Raw genomic sequence first — 17,109 nt, 5'->3', positions numbered from 1 at the left:
TATGGTTGTGTATGAATCATGTAGGTGGCAAGTTGCATGTTTTGAGCTTCCAATGGTGATGGTGTCTGGTGTTGGTAAGCTGGCCAGATACATTGTTCTTTCAAGTTGGTTCATCCATGAATTGACATTGTATCCATTGATTTAATTCATGATTGTTTGTAAGAAAAAATTTAATGTTCGATGTGTTGGTAATTATACTTCTACTAAGAAGTTTATATAATATTATTTGGTAGCTTACAAGCTTTATTTTTTGTCTGATTCTGGTAGTGTTTTGTCAGTTATTGGGTAGCATGATGTTGGTTGGGGGTGACTCTATTTTGTGTCTCAGATTTTTATGTCTTGGGTTTTCTCTTGAACAGGAGTCTTTGACAAGGCATATCTTTGATGAGGCATATCTGCCATGTTCATGTAGTTTTGTTTGCTCAAAACTTACATTAATGTTTTTTAGTTGGCATCTGTGTATTCTTGGATTTTTCATGACTAAATGACTGTTCATCACCAATTTTTTAGTGTTCGTCATGAGGGGAATTTGTCCTCAGTTTTCTTCGTTGGTGAGATGTTTATGAATCTTAATTTTGTTTATTAGGAATTTTGGAGTATCTAATTTTGGTTGTATCTATTTATTGAATTGTGAATTTTTGTATTACATTATTGTTTCATGATTATCTTCTATATTGTTTGTTGATATTTCAAAACTATTCCAGTAGTCTATATTTTTTTAGTAATTTGCTAGGTTTAGATAGTAAGCTGAGTTGGAAAATGATAAGTGGAAGGTGTTCATAATTGTCTTCAGGTAACAATAAAATATTATTTAGTAAAAAATATAACTATTGGGAAATAAGCATATGATTGTTTGCAAGCATGTTTGGAAACATGTGAAGACAAAATTTGAAGCTTGAAGAATATGAGAAAAGGGTTATATAGCTATCTTGAAATTAAAGGTCATGTGTTTATTTATCCCTTGTGAATTTGCTTGGACTGTTTATGAGGATGTTATGATACTTGTGAGACTTTTTACTTGGTGTTGCATCTTTGAATTATTTTAGAGCTTATTCAGTATGGTGACAATTCCTGTTCAATTATGTTTGTTTTTTTTAATTATTACATTTTCCATGCTTTTACGACTAATTTACTGTGTTGAATGTATTTCCTGTTCAATCATGTTTGGTATTTTCTTTGACTACATTTTCCAAGCTACTATGATTATTAGATTACATTTTCTTTGACTACATTTTCTTTGTCGATATATTTAGCTACTATGCAATTTGGTTATTAGAAATTTGATTTTGTTGTTCATATAGGTTGTAGCATATTTTGCAATTAGTATGAGATTTGCATTGATTATCGTTTATCAAACAGATGGGTTTGCTGTTTAGAATTTAAAATTAAATACAAAAACGAACAAGAATAGAAGTAAGACTGGTAAATTGGACATTGCAATAACCACTTTACTATCATTGTTGTTTTCCAAGCTTAGCTAAGAAGACTATAAAGTTGGATATTATGTGATTTGTAGTTGCATGGGATGTTTTTTATGTTCAGAAGTTCATTGCTGGATAGGTATTCTCCATGGAGGTTGATCAACTTCTCCTTTTGTCAACATTTGGTGATTGCATTGGACTTCTACTTTACTGCTTGATTGTTTTATCTAATTCTATTTATGTATTCACAATTTTCTTCTCTTTTTTCCCTAATTGTCTTTATTTTTTCTGGTGGTTGGTAAATTTTCTATTGTTAATCTTAATATCTATAATGGTATTCAACTGGCAAATATGTTGGGCATATGATAGCTGTTGGCTTGAGAATTATGGGCATTATCTTTTTCCATGTGATAGCTGTTGGCTTTGTAGTTATCTATTGGTTCATTTTGTGAGAAGTCTGCTTCTTGTTTTGCTGTTCTGTTGTGACATTCCAGAAGCATTGTTCCATCACCAGGTGCAGTCTGGTTTTGCATATATAAGAGATATGATGACATCTATCTTGACTCTCTCCAGATAGATTATAAAGCCTGGTGACTGATACATCTGCTTATTTTCTACATAATACACCTGGTCTCTTTATGTATTCATTTGTTGTCTTTCAGATCTTCTGAACATTGATCTCCTCCTTGATTTTTTGTTGTGTGGCATCCAATAGCTTTTTTATTTCTGAAATTTTGGGGTGTCTTAGCTTCTGAACCTTAATTTTGGGTTTTTAATGTGATCTTTCATGATCATGGGGTTATCAAAATGTCTGTTTTTGTTGGAACTTTCTGTGATATACTGATAATGAAAATGGTACATTCTCTGTTCTAATGAGTTCATTACATCCATTGTTATTTTTCACTTGGCTATTGAAGAGCCTATGGTTTTTATGTCCTGGTTTTGGTGTTTTAGTTTTGGTTAATTTTTCAGAATTTCCTTTTTTTTTTCCTCTTGACATTGTATTGGGTGGTACAAATTATTTTGTGCTTCATCTTTGTGAACCATTGGTATCAGAATTTCTGTGGTCTCTTTCCCTTTATTCAGCTTTTGCTTTTCTTTTCTTTGAGACACATGCCTGTTTCTCTTATTCTATGCTTCATTTATTGTTCAAGAAGCTAGGATGGGGCTAACAGTGAATGCAGTGAACCTTTGGTTGGTGATCTCGAGCAATAATGGTATGTAATTTTGACAGTCTGTTAAATATTCACCAATAGGGTCACTCGGCGAACTGGGTTTTCAATTCTATTATATTTTGTAGTTGCAACAATCTGTAAGTCATTATATTTTGGTTTCTGAAATTTTGGGATGTCTTAGTTTCTGAACCTTGATTATGGGGTTTAATGCCGTCCATCTTGATGAGCATGGGCATTTTTATATACTAACTAGGTCATTAAAATGTCTGATTGTAGGAATAGATCATAAAAGTGTCAAAGAACCTATAGATTAATTTTCACAATATCTTTTTTTTTTCTTTGAAATAGATTTTAGTTGTACATTGCCTTCAATTCTATATCACAATTTTTGTTGTTTCTTTATGGACATTGTATTGGGTGGTACAAATTATGTTGCACTTCATCATTGTGAACCATTGGTACTAAATCTCTCTGCTGCTCTCTTTCCACTTATTCAGCTTTTGCTCCTCTCTTTTTCTAAACATGTGCTCGATTCTCTTCTATGCTTTATCTATTGTTCAGAAGTTAGGACGAGGCTAACAGTGAATGTGGTAAACCTTTGGTTGGTGATCTTGACTAATAATGGTATGTAATTTTCACTTGTTTGGATGGTCTGTTAAATATTCATTAATTGGGTCATTTGGCAAACAGGTTTTTGATTTCTGTAATATTTTGCAGTGGCAGCATTCTGTTAGTCATGTTCGAGTCTAGGGATGTTTAGATGTACTCTATATATGAAGTTTTTTCTTTTGCATTATTTCTGAATTTTTTTTTAATTTCTATATGCATCTATCTCATGTTACTTCTTTTGGTTTTGTATCATGATCAAAGTTTGTAATTTCGTACCGTATCGGAGTTTGGACGTTTACTCGATATAGTTTGATATTGTATAACGAGCGATATATCGTTCGGTATATCGTTCGATATATATATATATATATATATATATATATATATATATATATATATATATATATATAATTCGGTGACGTCGTCGAAGCAACGTCGCCTATATATATATATATATATATATATATATATATATATATATATATATATATATATATATCGTTTCGTCCGGTAACGGGCGGTTCGTGTATTGGTTAGTTGATGGACCGGTATGTACTACTCGTACCGGACAGTATTATTCGAAATTGCATACCTTGATCTTGATTATGTTATAAACTATTTTAATATGGTTAAACAGATCTTACTGGTCCGTATCGGTATACTGACAGTTGTTGGTATTGTACGTATCGAGCTGTATTGAATGTATCGAAACATGGTACATTGGGACATATTGATATACTACTCATATCGGTCCCTTGTTGGACTGGTACGTACCGCTCATACCGGTATGCTATGGTACAACGAACCTTGAGTGTAAGAGTTATAAATAAGTTCAATATCTCCTATTGACATCCACACAGTTATAGTTGCCTTATTTTTTGTTTTGTGTTTTTTGTATGTTCTGTAAATTAATAATTTGTTTGTTTAATGTTTTTTGTTTGGCATTTATATTGTCACAAAAGCTGCTTCCTCTCAAGTATTTTCAAGAAAAAAGAAACCATGCCCATTGGTGAACATTTTGTTGGCAGCATTCTAATTAATGCATGTCAAGGTACATCATCATGATAATTATAAGCTTCTCTGAGAGCAGCTGTAGGAAAAACTTGGATTTTGTTCTTTACTGGCAGGGCTTATGAATGATACTGGTGTTTTGAGTTTGAGACTTAAATAAGCCCATTAACTTACTCTAGGGGCTGTTCTGGTTATGTAAGCCACACATTAATATGAGCAAATACATCAGAATTTCTAATTGGATACTGGTGAACCTACATGGTACATGGATACAGAATGGGGTATTCATAATTTCATATTATTGTCTATCTTATAGCTTGAGCTAATCAGCCGTAAGTGTTATTTTTTTGGTAATGTTGAAAAGAAGTTTCAGGAGTCCCCACAAAATTAAATGTTTCAGTGGCATCAATGTTATACAAACTCCCTATACAAAATTCTTGTAAAAACTTCAGTGGTGAAGAACCTCATCGGTTGTTTACATAGATTTATTCAAGGTTGTGGAAGGCATTAACAATTTTTTTGTAGTTGAAAGTTTTTTTGTGTTGCATCAAATATGTTGGTATCTGTTTTTTGTCTTCTTAGAACTCTGACATGTATATTCCTTTTATATTAGACATCAAAGAAATTTTTATTTTTTATCTGTTGTTAGTTGTAATTTTTTACTAGGATGTTTTTTGATTGTGATGTCAGAAGAGTGCTCTTAAGTGATTTAAAGGTAGCACAGTTGTGGTGTTAGAACACTGTTTTAGTGATCATTCAAGTATTTAGACATTTTAAGCACTATGTAGTCTTGTTTGGGTAACTACCTTTTTATGTCGTGTATTGTGTGTATGCCCTATGCTGTGTATATGTAATGTGTACTTGTTGTGAGTATCAAAACAATAGGACTTTCAAATTACAAGTCCTCTTCCCTTTCCTTTTATTTGCATCAGACTTTAGATGTTTAGTTGTTTTGTAATTATATGTGAATTTTTTGCATGTCTAGCGCAACTGATGTGTGTTCTGTCTTGCAATGTCTATAATTCCTTGTACAAGACCATACTGGAAAGATATGAGAATGTCTTCGTTGTTGCACTTGTGTATTTATGCTAGATTTATTTTCGACTACATAGATTAGCAATAACTTTATATGTTATATTTATGTCCCTGTTCATGTCTAGTGAATTCATCATGGAAATTTGATATTGCTTAGAAATTGTGATTGTTCTATTTTCTGAATATTTGTCATGTACTTTATATGTTATATTTATGCAACTTTTGATCCGTTTTCATCCTTTCTTTTTGACTTGTTATCCATTCCACGCTTAATTGACAGAAACTGTCACAATGTTGTATAGTGATGTCATTTTATTCCCCTTCGATAGTATAATTTTGAATTGCCTTGCCGTCCATTCCAACCAAAGAATTGTATCTCAGCCATCAGACATACACTAGTTTAGGTCTAAGAATAATATTGAGTATTAGACCTATATCTGTTTAGTCCCACATTGGTATAGGTATAAACCATATTGGCGGGGAAGGGTGTGGGCGAGGCATCACACATATATCCACAAGGCCTTGCAGTGGGAGCATAGGGCGAGGGCGACGGACGGGCTAAGGGTAGAATTACAACAATTAGGGGTACTATTTGGGTAAAACGAAAACAAGGGGTATCTTCTGGAAAAAAAAGGGCATCAACAATATGTTTACGAGCTCTTATGCAAGAGCCATGGGATAAAAGCACCACCTTGTTGTTTCAGCCGTTTTGTGTTTCCTGATATTACTAAACTACTTAGTTGATTTTTCTTCTTTCATGTTGTTAGGGTTCTCTGGTATCATTGACTGAGATGTGGTCTGTCATGAACTTAAGCATCCTTTAGTAGTTTTATTATTGTTATACAATTCTATTTTTTTATGAACCTAGAAGGTCGGGCAGAGAACTATGCCAATAATGATAGCTGCAAGAAAGAGTTTAGTGTTTGCTAATATTTAGATCTGGGCTGTTGGTTATCATTGTGTTTGAAACACTAATTATAGAAGGAAAGCGGAATTTGGGTTTCTTAGTTTCTTTAGTTGATTCTTGGTCTGCTCATGATGAGTTGTAGTTTCTTCAGTTGATTCTTAGTCTGCTCAGGATGAGTTATAGTTTCTTCTATTGGTTCTTATTCTGCACAAAAGTAGTATATGGTGTATAGTATGTCATCTTATTCTGCACAAGAGTAGTATATTATTAGGAGTCCTGACATTGATTGTCAGTTTCAATGAGTTCAGCTGGTTGGTTCATCGATTTCATACATGAAATGGTTCTGGATTTTGGATCCGCATTGTCAGTGTCATGAGCAAGCTCTGGTTATTCTAATTGATTAGGTTTTTAATGTGCTGATACTCTTCTCCAAGGGAACCATACTCTTGGCTAGAATATGAGCTTTTGCAATTGAAGAATGTAATTGTTGTGATTGGTCAAAAATGGTTTTAATGTTCTGATACTCTTCTGGAAGGGAACCATACTCAGCTAGAATATGGGCATTTGCAATTGCAGAATGTAATTTGTTGTAATTGGTCGAATAGGCTTTCTTATAATAACATGCAATTAGTAGGATCGGCTTCATGTGGGATGCTAATTAACAGTGCTTTTGAATTTGAAGAATGCAATGGTTGTGGCTGACTGAAGAGTTTTGTTATGCTCATGCAAGGTTTGTAAAATTTGTTTGTGTTTAGGAGGAAAGCCAATTATAATTCTTTTTGCAGCCTCAAAAAAAGTTTTTCATGTTCGGGCTTTTGAAGTTGATCTTGTGATTGCTTGACAACCATCAGTATCTTGCGGTATGGATTAGATGTTTGCAAGGTTCAGATAGATGGTGCAGGTTTTATTATGTAAAGAAATAGAACACTTCGCCTACAAGCCTTGGTTTCATTATTATTCTTTTTCCATTTCCTTGCTTGGTTGGCAACATAAGCATTGGTATTGGTAGCGGATCATGTAAATGTGAAGCTTGTTATATTGGGTTGAAGCTGCTAATAACTTGATTGATGGTTCTTTGTTTGGTTGATTGGTTGACTGATCATCCCAATGGCTCTGGAATGGTTGATTCAATTTGTTGGGACTGACCGATGGTTGTCTAATCATTGAGTTATTAGTTGGGACTGACTGTTGAATAATGCTGCAGCATGATGCCGATTATAGTTTATAGTTTTGACTGGCCATCATATAATGGCACTGGAACTGTTTGTTGGTGAAGTTGTGGAATAGTGGTGCAGGTTTTAGGTTGTTGTAGGGTTCAGTTTGATGGGGCTTTGCTAATCAACCACCCCTACCATGTGTATTTGTTCTTATTTCAATGTTTTTTTATGTTAAGTTTTGGTTTGACATCGTTTTGCTAATGGCAGATGTTGATTATAGTTTGTCTCAGGTAAGGTTCAGTTTGAGGGTTTTGCTAATCGACCACCCCTAGCATTTTATATTTCGCTGTTCTTATTTCAATGGTTTTCTACATTAGGTTTGGTTTGACAGATTGGAATGACTGAACAAATGTCATTGTATGTACCTTTGCACTTATATGCCTTGTACTTTTGTCTGTAGCCTTTTTGTGGGCTTGAAACTTTTTTACATTTATTTTATGGTTCAGCAGTGTTGGATGGTTTTGTTTGTTGCCTAATAATGTGTGATCATAGTTTTTTTTTTCATATAAATACAAATTTAGTGGAATTTGCTTGTTTCTTTCTTTTTGTTGAACATTAAGTCTTTGAATATTTTTTTGTCATTTTGTTGATTTTGTCGTATTTGGTGTATTTTAATATATTATTTTTATCTGGTTTCTGTATGCTTTTGTTGTAGATGCGGGATGACCCAAACTACGTCTTTCCAATGTCTTCAATTTGGAGTTATGATAGTATAATGTTGGTTGGTTGGTTGCTTAACGTTGATTGTTTGTAATTTCTTTTGTAGGACTTTAATGTTATGTTTAGCACTGTTACAAATGCTTCAATTTGGCGTTGATACTTTTGTCTAGTTGTGTAATAATTTGAAAATTTTTGTGTCTTCACATTGCTTGTCTAAATGGATAAGAGGGGGTGGGCATTGCTGCAGATAATGCATGCGAGTGGACAATCGTAATGTGCTGCTTGTGAACGTGGATGCTTGGCCGTGGGTTTCTGTTGTGGTATAATTTGAGATTATCGTTGGTTGCATTTGTGTTTATTTTGACATAATTTTAAGGTTTGGTGCTTGACACTGCCATTACCTGTTTCAAGCCTGGATGAGAAAACATGGAGGGTGCAATAGCTGATCGGTACCTCTCTGTTGTAAACAATCCAAATGTTCTGCGAGTATCACTACATGAGTGCATTGTTTAACCTGCCCATAGGAGCAACTTGTATGAGTTTCATGTTTGGTTTTCGAAATTCGAACTCTAGGGTTAATATTTCTCTTTGAGGTTTCTGTGTAGTGTAATTGTATGTATAATCTTTTCAAAATTGAATGTTTTTATAAATTAGAATTTTTTCTAGGGTAATATATCTATAGATGTATTAGAACTTCCAGCAAGTCTTAGATAATTTTTTTTTGGACAATAATAGATGTTTTTGTGAGTGTCATTCAAAAGATGGTGTCTTCTATAAAAGTTCATCATAAAAACTTCTAACATCACTAACACTAGTGGGGTGTTAGTGGGTTTTGGTCACTTCCTAATTATTTTCATGTTTTCTTGATTATCATGTATTTTTTATTGTTAATAACATCCAAGAAAAGAAATTTTATTAGTGTAAAAAATATATTTTTTTAGATTTGTATCTAACTTTTTTTTTTTCAAGTATATAAATTGTTTTTTAAAATTTGTTACATGTTCATCTAAACTTTTGTTATACATAAGTATATCATCAAAATTAATCAATATAAATTTTCTAAAGTAATTTTGAAAAAATATGGTTCATCATGTTTAGTTTTTCATTTGTTACGCTCATGATTTAGATTTTAAATCAAGTTTTCAAAACACATAAGAATCGTATATTTAATCTAATATGTTATCTTGTCTAGGAATAGGATATCTATATGGTGATTTTGTTAATGGCTTTGCAATCAATGTATATTTTTACGATTCATCTTTTTTTTATCCTAACAAGAACTATACATGAACTCGTACTTTCTTGCACACTTATTTTTGGGTCCCTTCAGGGTTGTATTTATATGCTGGGTTATTTGGTATACTTATAAAATCAATTCGATCCTTAATTTTTTTAATTAGTGGTAAATCATTAAAGATTTTTGGGGCAAGAGATTCTCTTTTTTTTTTACAAAAGATCAATAATAACATTAAGCAAACTTGTATCAATTTTATTAGCAATAATCAAAATATCTTTGTACATAAGTATAAATAAGGATTGTTTCATGGTTAAGATTTTATTTACATCACTTATTTTGGTATAAATACTTATTCTTTTTTGTCTTAAGCTTTTTTTTGTTCTCTCCCCATGTGTTTTCTAATATTCTTATTTTTATCACTTAACTCATTTTTTTTCTTACTTTATCCCTAAAGTTTTGGTTAATGAAGACTCAAATTCCTCATATTATTGTTTTTTATATATGTGATCTTAAAATATTATCTTTGGAGGCAATGGTCATTTTTTTGTCTATGATAAAAAAATAATGGTTCTTGAATCGATCATATATTATCCTTCGATCATATTGCTAAGGTCTTTCTAACAATATATGATGAACATACATAGGAATTACATTACACTAAACTTTATCCTTATATTTATCGTTTATATTTATCAATTAAAAAATAATTAACATTTATTGATTTACTTACTACATTATCAATCAATCATTGTATCTTGTAAGATTTTAGATGTTCGATAGGTAATTTCAGCTTCTCCATGAGTAAGGTGGTTGTCATATTTGTTCAACTTTCATTATTGACAATTGTACAATTTGTTAGTAATCAAATAATAAATATGAAAATTTTTTTTATTATTTTTATTTTGTAAACTAAGTGTGCATTGAACAATTAGATTTTTACCTTTAGTATTATGCTATACATCATTAGCATTCTTTGGAATGTCATCATCCTTTCTTTCACTTTCAGATTTTATAATCCTATCATTTATAATCATAACTCTCTTATTAGGATATTAACGTGTCACATATTCATACCCAAGGCATTAGAAACATTTAATGCCTCTAGTTTGATTAGGTTGATTTTTACCTAATTGATTCATTTTTTGTCTTTGTTGCTTGGTTTATTTTTGCTTTTAGTTTTATTAATTTTAGGTTTAATAATTAATAGGTTTATCATTATTTTTACTCTAATTTGATTTTCAAGAAGAATCCGAGTAAGGGTTTTGAATCATACATTGTGCCTTTTATTTTGAGTTGTCTCTCAATCTTCATGGTTACATTCACCATGTCTTTAATCTTTACATATTGTTGTAACTCCATAAGTTCAGCAATGTTCTTATTTAATCTACTCAGGAATCGACCCATGGTCGTCTCACGGCCTTCCTCCTTGTGATATTCATCAATACTCATGGAATCTTGTTTCAAAGTTTACGGTCGTTGATGTAAATACCTATAGTAATAACTAGAGACAAATCTCCTCGTGATTTGTTTCATCTCCAACCAAATCTCTATGGGCTTTTCATCATTTCTACGTTGTCTTTACATAATTGATCCCATCAAATAATAACATAATCAAAAAATTTAATAATAACTAATTTTATCTTTTTATCTTCGGAGTAGTTGTGACATTCAAAAATTAACTTCACTTTTCGTTCCCACTTTAAATATGCATTTGTATTATTCTTCTCTTGAAAAGGTGTAATTTTTATTTTGATGCTGCTTGTGATTTTATCCACACCATCAAAATGTCCTCTCTTAGTTTATCTGTTAGGATTAACATCTTGACCAATTATTGTAATTTTATCATCATTCATGTCATCTCCACCATAATATTCATTATTGACAAAGGTTGGTTCTCTCATGTTGTGATTCACCTTACAATCTATTAATTGCAACATCATGTCTTTTTAGATGATCTTTTACATCTTTCATCACTTTGAATATATGTTCAAATTGTTGATATATATGTTAAAAGATCATTTTATGAAGAATTTATTTCTTTATCTTTAGACATGTTTAGAAAAATAAAGTTAGAATAACCTCACCAATACTCCCTCACGTGTTTCACTCAAGATTTGATTCACTCCACTTGTGTTTCACACAATTTTTGGCTGTTCTCGATATTTATCTTACCACTCTTGTTTTTTATTTTTTTTGTTTTGTTCTATTCTTAGATTAACTAATGTATATAAACAAATAATTTAAATTATGATAATTCGAGGGTAGTAAAATTGGGTAGATATAAAAGAAACTAAAAGATAGGCCAATTTAAAGATACGTGAAATATATTTGAAACGTAAGCAAAGATTAGAATTCAAATATGAAAGAAGAATTTTTGAAATAAAGAAAGATTTTCATATCGAAACAAGAATTCAAATGAATGAAGATAGAATTATGTATTATAAGAATTTCTTGGATCCATAATTTTTTTTAATTTTGATCTTTTTTCTTTTTTTCTTTTACCTTTGATCTCTCTCTCTCTCTCTCTCTCTCTCTCTCTCTTTTCAAACCTTTGATTTTTTTTGATTTTTTTTGATTTTTTTTATTATAAAGTGTGAAAATAGTAAACAAAAAATAGTAATAACACACGGAGCAAAGATAAAGGAAGAATATCGATTATAGATGTGTTGAAAGAAGAAAAAAAAAGAAAAGGAAAAGTTAAAAAATAGCAAATAAATGGATACTCAAACCTAAACTTAGTCGTGCTTTGATAGCAAATGATGAAAATCATCAGCTTAGCAATCATACATCTTAATAGCTAAAAAGCTATGATACATATGTAATGTAAATTAACATCATCTAGTGAATTATAACAAGACGGATCGTTTAAGATTGAAGTAAGGAAAATTATTCTAATCACGTTATCAATGAAAAATTGATGAAATAATTAGAATAGTAATTTGATTTTCTTAAAATGTCACAAGTAGAAAAGCCTGATAAGTTTTAAAGTTCTTGCAAGAACTTAAAAATAAAACACTCACCAGTGTTGAAAGATGATTATACTTCTTAATTGTTTGCTTATAAAGGGAGTCAGCCTTGTTTATATAGTATAAGGTCAAGTATAAAAGGGTTGAATCTATTAAATATATTAAATAATATTTATATTCTAAATTTATGAATGTAGATTATTCATGAATCTACGTTGAATTATTTTGAAAGATTATTCATGAATAGGCTAATAATTATTAATTATTAAATTTTAAATTTTGATGATGAAATTCATTGGTAAATTGTTTGATCTAATATATGTGTTGAGATAAGTGTGCAGGATTAACTACGATAGCGGTAGACATGAAACATATGTTGAGCCGGAGTCAAGATCGAGATTTCGTTAGGAGTTCGAGAGTTCGTCGGAAGTTCGGACATTCGACGGAAGTTCTGGCGGAATTGACCAAGAAGTCTAAGAGCTTGTCAAAGAAGTTTGTCGTAACTCATTAAGAAGAAGATCATCGTAAAGTCCAGGAGTTTGTTGGGAATCCGTTAGATTATTGTCGAAAGATCGTCGGAAGTTTGTCGGAAGCTCGTTAGAAGAACAATCGACACACCGGACAGAGTTTACTTGTTTAAATGTCTTAAATATCGTAATTAGACCTTAAGTTTAGTTAGGATTGAGAGGTAATCTCACTAACACAATTAGGGGCCAATTGAGTCCTTAACATGGCTGAATTTGGTCGGTTGAAATAGCCCATTTAACACCTGAAGTCATAATCGACGGTGCCACAATCAGGGCCAGAGGTGGCATTGCCTATGACTTGGCCTCCTAGGTGCTCTAGGCGGTGATACCGCCCAGACTATGTGGTGGTACTACCGATAGTTAATGCTATCAAGCGGTGGTACCGTCAAAGCTCTATCAAGCAGTGGTATTGCCTAGACTAAGCGGTGGTGGTAGCTTAGACTAAACGGTGGTATTGCCTAGTGTTAGTCTGCAAGTGGTGGTATTACCCAATAATGGTGATGGTACCGTCAGTACCCTAAAATCCGAGAATGTGACACTTTTTTGCTTCAATTTTGAAGTCATTAGGGTCTGTAAATACTCGACCCTTTTTTGAATGAAAGGATACGAAAGTGTGAACAATATCTTGAATTCTTGGGGTGTTAAAAGTGTTGTAAAAGTACAAAGAGTCCTCTCTTTCTAGTATTGTGATCACTCAAGAGAGATGTGAGGCTTGTAAGGGTTATCTCCTAAATCCGTGAAAAGGAGAAAGCGCTGTAAAGAGGTGGTTGGGCTTTGCCTATTGAAGGAAGATCATCAGTGGACACCGGTGACCTCGATGGAGGAGGAATTAAAAGTGGATATAGGTCACAATGATCGAATTATTATAAATTTTGGTTTGCATTTCTATTATTGTCTTTTACTTTGTTGTATTTCTATTATTATCTTTTACTTTAATTGCTTTTCTTCCTCCTTGGTTTTCACTACCCTTACGAACAAACACGTTTTCAAGCAATCTTTTGAGATTGATTTTTATGGTATGAAGAAATTTTTTAAACCGGTGACTTTATCCACTGCATTAATTCAACCCCTCTCTTAGTGTCAACTTGATCATAACAATTGATATTAGAGCTTGATTACTCTTGATTTGGTTTAAAATCCAAGAGAGGGTTTTTGTCGGCAATTAAGAGGGTCATTTAATTACACGTCCACCCATGTTCAATGGGATGAATTACACATATTGGAAGATTAGAATGTGGATCTTTCTAATTTTAATGGATTTTGAGTTATGGAATCTTATTAAAAATGACTTTCAAAAGTCTTGTCTTCCAATTAACGATTGGAATGAGTTGGAGAAGAAGACTTTTGCTTTAAATGCCAAGGCTATGAATGTCTTGTTTTGTGCTTTAGATAAAAACGAGTTCAATCGTTTGTCTATTTGTGAAACGGCTTTTGATATTTCGCATACACACGAAATCACTCACGAAGGCACAAGTAGAGTAAAGTAGTCGAAGATAAATATTTTAGTTCATACTTATGAATTGTTTTGGATGAATTCAAGTGAAATTATTATCGACATGTACACACGTTTTACGGATGTCGTCAATAGTTTAAAAGCTCTTGACAAATATTTTTTAAACTTTGAACTTGTTAATAAAATCTTAAGATTCCTTCGGTTGGGATCTAAAAGTAACAGTTATTCAAGAGGCTAAGGATTTAATAACTTTCTTCTCGAAGAATTTATCGGGTTACTAATGACCTATGAGATGACTTGCAACGCTCATAAAGAGCTTGAGAATAACCTTCCAAAGAACAAGAAGGATATGATATTAAGAACTCATAAAGACCACTTGAAAGAAAATTCAAGTGATGAGGACCTTGATGACGATTTGGCATTCTTACTTTAAAAAATTTATAAAAAAAAATTAAAAATGACATAAAATAAATTTGAACTCAAGAAAGAACAAGTTATATGTTACGAATGCAAGAAGCCAGGACATTTCCAAAGCGAATGTCCTCAGGTAAAGAAACAACCAGGTAAATTGATTCATACGGATTGAAATAGTTATAATAGTCGACCAAAGTGATAACATTTTAGGAGAAATAGGATTAGGAAGATAAAGTGCCATTAGCAATGAACTTAGAAATCTTTCAATCTTTGGGAGCCCTAAGATCTCTTCATACTTTATCATCATATAATTGAAATATACTTTTCCTATTCACCCAAAGATCATATCATATATTAGTGCTGATCCTAGAAGATATTGCATAGGAAATGTGTTTGATTAGCTAATTCCTTGTCTTCAAAATTTCTTTCCAAGTAGCAAAATGATATATTTTTGCTGAAACTTCTCAGATTGATTCCTTAGATAGATACCTAGCAAAAACCTATTGTGACTATAAGAAATATTTGTTTTTCAAAAGATCCTACAATTCTTGTGCCAAACATGCTATCCCAATTGACCATATGCATTGCTTTACAATATGTTCCATTCATGAAGAAGTTCATAAATAGTCGTTCGATATCTTGGAGAAGTCCAACAAGCAAAAGAAACATATTATACCAATAAATAAAGTAAGAGTACAAAACATATCGGATGAGTTCAAGTCGTCTTGTTTTGAAAAGGAGACTATTTTTCTAGGAGGAAATTCTATTCTTTATTTTTTACAGGATCGACTGACAGTAGGTTTTGTAAATGCTAGTGGATATAAGTGAGAGACTCAAATAAGGACCTGGTAGATTTTCCTCACTAACCTCCAGAGTTTGTGTAATAAAATTCTTATCTTCAATGCAAAGACCCATATAGACCTTAGTTCGCATGATTTAACTAAATGTCAAAAACTATACCAAAGTCTTTCAAAATAGTAGCTAGATTCCTCAAGAAAGATAATAAGATCATCTATAAAAGTTATGTGAGATATATGAATGGAACCAGCATGTGATACCTTTCTACTATCGCCATTAGAGACTACCTCTTCCGATATACAACTAAGTCCTTCTATTATAATTGTAAAAAGATAGAGAGTAGATCTCCTTATCGGATGTCATTTGTGCTACCTAAAAAGCCAATGGGTGAACCATTGAAGATGATAAATTTTTTTTGGAGTTTTCTAGCAGCATTGAATCCAATTAACCCCATTGTTGAGAGAAGTTCATACTAAGAAGCATCTTATAGATAAAGTGTCTATTAACTGAATTGAAGGCTTTCCGTAAATCAGCTTTAAAATAGATTTTCGTCTCTCTTGTTTTTTAGTGTAGATCCTTGATAAAGTCATTACCAAGAAGAACATTATGATGTATACTGCTCCCTTTATTGAAAGCAGTCTGATTAGAACTAATGATATTGTGCACAATCTTTTGCATTCTATCTACCAGTACCTTGGAGATGATATTGTAAATAAAGTTACATAATGAAATGGGCCGATAGTTCTCTTATGAATTAGCCCTCGCATTCTTGGGAATTAAAGAAATAAAAGTGCAATTTAGCTCTTTAAGAATATGGCCTAAAGAGAAAAAATATTGATAAGCTTTAATCACATCATTACCAATGATAAACCATACAATTTGGTAAACTTCAGTTGAAAATCCATCCGAACAAAGGCTTTTATGCTTCGATAACTTAAAGACAACTCTTACAATTTCTTCATTTGTACCAGGACTCTCATCGAGGGGCTGAAGATGCATCTCATGTTGCAACGCCATTAGCTCCTTTTTGCATAATTGGGCCCGAGAGGGAATATTAATATTTATATTACACTCTTTAAGTGTTGCTTTACATGCTTTTAGCTTGTGACATGGAAGGGGGAGAATTATGCATATTATTATTCCAAGTTGATCTGATAACCTTGAGGAATTGAGGATAAGTACATCACATATTAGAGAATCTAAAAGGTTTCTTGCCTTTGGCTATTGCTTTGTCTGCATGTATATGCATTAAAGAGTGATCAAAAAACAAGTGAGCACCATACTCAAGAAGTGAATCAGGGTAAATTATTAACCATTCTTGATTAAACAAACTCTTGTCGAGTTGAGCCATTATTATTTTATGGGCAGCACCTTGATTACTCCATGAAAGTCAATCCTCTACAGATTGTATATCAATCAATGCAGCAATATCTATATAATCATTAAAACTTTGTAGTTGGCTTTCTAAAAGTGGTTTACCCCTTATATTTTCATATGTGTACTGAATAATATTAAAATCACCAAGAATAATCGAAGGCATTGTAAGATAGCCATTTGTAATGCTAATCATATCAGTCCGTATAACATTTCTTTCATGTATACTGAAGCATATATACTAATAATATGAAAGTGACAATTATTTTTTTTGTCCTTTACCTTAAGGTGGATGAATTGTTTAA

At 32.0% G+C, this 17,109-nt stretch overlaps 1 long non-coding RNA gene across 1 annotated transcript; it reads left to right on the top strand.

Moving 5' to 3' along the window:
- Nucleotides 1-3,694: 3,694 nt before the first annotated feature.
- On the top strand, nt 3,695-8,574 carry LOC135605147 (uncharacterized). Its single transcript, XR_010484342.1, has 2 exons — nt 3,695-8,355; nt 8,447-8,574. It is a non-coding gene; the product is annotated as an uncharacterized LOC135605147 (long non-coding RNA).
- The last annotated feature ends 8,535 nt before the right edge of the window (nt 8,575-17,109 follow it).

This window comes from Musa acuminata, chromosome BXJ2-2, assembly GCF_036884655.1.
Source record: "Musa acuminata AAA Group cultivar baxijiao chromosome BXJ2-2, Cavendish_Baxijiao_AAA, whole genome shotgun sequence".
NCBI classification, from domain to species: domain Eukaryota; kingdom Viridiplantae; phylum Streptophyta; class Magnoliopsida; order Zingiberales; family Musaceae; genus Musa; species Musa acuminata.
Note: the sequence above shows the minus strand (reverse complement) of the source record. Positions and strands in the feature narration are given on the sequence as shown.